The sequence below is a fragment of the Manis pentadactyla genome, chromosome 18 (genome assembly GCF_030020395.1).
Source record: "Manis pentadactyla isolate mManPen7 chromosome 18, mManPen7.hap1, whole genome shotgun sequence".
Taxonomy (NCBI): Eukaryota; Metazoa; Chordata; class Mammalia; order Pholidota; family Manidae; genus Manis; species Manis pentadactyla.
In genome coordinates, this window is record NC_080036.1 from 1374792 (window position 1) to 1379232 (window position 4441).

Here is a 4441-nt window from a genome sequence, read left to right on the forward strand (position 1 = left end):
TCTAATAAAATATTGACGTAGTAGGTAAATGCAAGAGATAGATAGAAGGAAGGCATGATTGAGTGCGGTAAGAGAGCAAGTGTCGATGATCAGGTTTGTGCCTATAGACTAGGTCTTAATCCAAACCAGACGAGGGCAGCAAAACATCCAAGGTTGCAGAAGGTTTCTCTCAACCCTGGGGGGTGGGGGGAGGGGGGAGGTTCTAAGCCTCCCCTCTGTTGGTCCCCATTTTCTTGCCTGCCGGCCCCCCTGCCTACGACCGTGCCTGTCTTAGGTTGTTCCTCCCTTGACGAATCTTACCCGTCTCTGGCTAGCCAGCCATCTTCCGGGGCCATACAGGGAGATGTAAAGCTGGTAAGTGAGAGAGAAGCCATATTCTTGGAAAAGGTTAGCTTTTTCCTTCTTGGCAGATGTATGCCCTGTGGCTTCCAGGCCCAGCACTTGTCTTGCAGTATCTTTACTTCTTGAAAAATTATGGGATTTGTTGATTTCACGTGTAAGGCACAAATGCTAGTCAAGGGCTGTCATGAGGGAGGGAGGGAGGGAGGGAGGAAGGAAGGAAGGAAGGAGGGAGGGAGGGAGGGAGGGAGGGAGGAAGGAAGGAAGGAAGGAAGGAAGGAAGGAAGGAAGGAAGGAAGGAAGGAAGGAAGGAAGGAAGGAAGGAAGGAAGGAAGAAAGAAAAAAAGCTAATAGAAGTAGCAGAGGGAAGGAAGAAAAGATGAGAAGATTGATGAAGTGTCAGACAGGGTTATTCAAGTCAATATTCTCTCGTAACTCTATTTCTATAAAACTCTCCATCACTAGTTTCACTAGCATGGTAACAATAAAAGGGGGGTATTCTCAGTGGAAATGGGGTGGTCAATGTTTGACTGACGGTAGGTTTCGGTACTTTATGCTGAGATCGCCATTGGGCCCCGGCGTGTTCCGTTCTTCAGGAGCACTGTCCTGAAAAGCTCCTGGGAAACTTATGTTCTCATCCTTTCCACACTGCTCGGCAGAGGTTAGTTAACCCTTAGCGAAAAGGCAGGTCAAAGCAAGGCCAAGAGTATAATAAAAAAAAAGCGAAATCAAGGTGGGTAATAGGGGGAGCCGGCTGCAAAGGCCCCTGCTTCGTGGGGGTCTTCTTCCAGCCTGAGTTTTGCTACACAGCTTGAATGGCATGGCTCCCTCAGCCACCCCTTTCTCCAACTTGCTCTCTTTCAATAAAACATAATAAACCTTTCAGGTTGCCTCTCCTCCCTGAGGCCGTCCACACTTCTTCACTCTTTAGGTAACTATCAATAAAACTTGTACTGTGCTTCATGACTGTGTCTCTGCCCTTCGATTCTTGTTGGCGGCGGGGAGGGACCAAAACCGAGCGCAATACACAACGCTTCCCCCTGACAGTTTCACCTACTGCACAGGGAGAGAGACCTCCCCAGATGTGGCTGCCCAAACAACACCGTGAACGTGTGGGATGACACCAAGGACTTCCCGCGGGGAGCGGTGGCGGTGGGGGCCGGGAGCCCCATCGATCTGGAAGATGATGGACGATGAAAACCCGGTCCTAGAACAGCGTTGCTTTAGGAGTGAGTGTGATCTCTGGGCCCACAAGCCAGGGTGGAGGAGCCACCCCCTGCCAGGCCTCCCTCGGCCCTGATCACTCCCTCTGAGCCTGGGTACGGCCTAGGAATGCGAACCGGCGACGAGATCTGCAAAGCGCGTCCGGCCCCTCCCTTCCCCAACCCCTTTGACTCGGATGGTCACACACACACACACACACACACACACACCAACCGCCCTCAGCACCCCCACAGCCCCACCCCGACCCTTCCAGGGAAGACATCTTGTATGGCGTCAGCCTCCACGCCCAGGATTCTCAAAGGGTTCACGGGGTTGCCTGGGTTACGAAAGGGAGGCTGAGTTCGGTCTCCGCTTTCAGGGGCGTATCTCAAGAGATCCCGCCCTTATCCCCCATCCCCCACCCCCACCCCCCGCCATTTGCATGCTGCAGCCTGTGGGTGGGGGAGTTGAAGAGAGACATTCAATGGAGAGAAGCCCCGAGGGGGAAGTCAAATGCTCCCATTGAATTGGACCGGGGGGAAGTTTCTGCATTTGAAAGGAGCGATTGAAGGAAGCCCGCTGAAGTCGATCGTCCCTGACCCTCCCCTCCCCCACTCCCGAGTGAGCCCGGCTGACTCGGTGGGAACCGAAAGCTGGGGGTTTCGTGCCGAGGGGGGGGGGTGAACTAAACTCCTGGTCCCCGGGGAAATTGCACAGGGGAAAAGCCGAGTTGGTATCTCAGACGGAGCGGGGTCAAGGGGATGAGATGCTTGTGGACGACACAGGGAGGGCTGTTCGGTGACCTCCCGCCTTCCCCTTCCTCTGAATGAGAAGAGGGCAGAGGGGAACGGGTGGGGGTGGGGGTGGGGGCGGGACCCGGATGTGACCGTCAGCCTGCCCGGGGACTGAGGCTGGGGGGCGGCGGTGGCGGCGGCGGCCCCGCCCTGCCGCCCCTGGCCGCTCGATCCGTTCGTTCTGGGACCTGCGGGCAAGGGCAAGAAAAACACATGCCCGACAGCGGGGTCGCTTTGGCTAGGCGGACTCACCCCAGCAGCGCGGCTTCATGCCTCACGTCATGGTCGCTCCCACTCCCCCAGCCCACCCCAGCCCCGACTCTAGCCAGGGAGACAGACAGTCAGGAATTTTCTGGTTGAGCCTGGGTCGGTCAGAGACATAGGTCATGGATGCCTCCCCACCCACAAGAAGGTGGAACCACCCACCTGGGAGATGGAGGAGGAGACTTTCGTCCCCACGTGGAGGTGACCCCATCCAAAATCATAATAAAAATAACAACCGTTTTCTTTGGAAGACTTCCTTCCTTCCTTCCTTCCTTGCCCTGCCTTGAGAAAAACCCTCCCTTTCTGTCGTCTCTCTTCTCTCTCTCGTCACTAGGTGGCGTGCTTGCCTGATTCAGAGATCACTTCCTCAAGCCGAGGGGATCTGCTGGCCAGGGACCTTGGCCCAAGTGTGTTTTCGAACAGAACAGTTGATGTTCTAGGGTACCCTTGGTGGGGATGAGCAAAGCCAAACTCCCCTCCTCGCTGACAAGTCCTCAGAACTCTCAGGAGAGCGACCGAGAGGACGGATCTCGGAGACGGAAAGGCTTCTTGAGCCCTGACAGATGCTAGCCAGCCGGGAGGAGGACTGGACTTGAGGCCTGGGATGGGGACGAGAATGGTCTGCTTCGCCAGCAGGCAGGCCCGGTTCACGGGAACGCTATGTCCACCCGCCTCAAGAAACGGGGCGTGGTTAGGAGGGTGCGGGGCCGGGGACACCCGCCTCCAGGGGGAAAAAAAAAAAAAAATAGTCGTTTCCCTTCCCCTGGGACGATGGCTGGCTCCAGCGGGGCGAGCCCGGGAACGGGTGGTTGGTTGGTCAGTCAGTCCATAGACAAGGCTGGTAGACGACTCGTGGGGGATGGCCAGACGCTGGTCCCACACAAGGTGTGTGGGCGGGGGGTGCAGTGGTTCTGGGGTCCGTCTGGACAGTGGCCGCAACGACTGCATGTCAGAAATGTGGAGCTGGCCACTGAGCGACCTGGCCCCTGGCCGGCCTAGCCGGTGGCCAGCGGCATCCTCTCCCTGTCCCCCCGGCCCCCGTTCCGCAGCCCTCTGTCCTGTGGCTTGATTTGGGCTGGCTGTCTCACCCCTTCCTAACCAGCCCCCCACTCCCCCTTTTCGTCACGATCTTTTGTAGAGCTGTAACGTGTGTTTTATGTTTCTATTTTACCTAGGCCCTTTTATGGTCAGGGCATCGTCCGTCCCCTGTTGCTAGGAAAGCTCATTCCCAAGGAGGTCATGCCCCTCGGAGGAGGGCGATTGAAACATGACTTCGGATGAGATGAGATATTCCCGGCCCGTGACAAGTCCAGGGCAGCAACAAGACAAGACGGAAGGAAGGAAGAAATAGGGGAAGAGGAAGGGGGTGGGGGCTGAGGGGAGCGGGGAGGGAGAGCCAGAGAGAGACAGAGACAGAGGGAGAGGGAGAGGGGGAGAGAGGGAGAGAGAGAAGAGGATGAACTATACTATCTATCCGTCAACTGTCCTCATCAGGGATCCTCAATTTCCTTTCCTTAAGGAAGAGCATCTTTTTCAGGGAAAGGCCTAGATGGCTCATTCGCTCTGTCCAGCAGGCAAGCATTGTGCTGTCTGTGGTTTCGTTCCCAGGCTGACATCATGGCGAGGAACAACGGGTACGAAGGTTCCATGAAATAACACCAAGCACCCGTGACGGTAGAGCAACACAGACCGTCGGTAAGACGGTTTTCATCCACGAGCCCCGTGACCCCGACCGTCATTCTGCCGTCTCCCCTAAGTCGGGGTTGGATCCCTCAGGGCCCTTATTGGTATAAGAGCGACAGCCCGATGAAACCCCACCGTTTTAGGCATTTCAGGAGGGT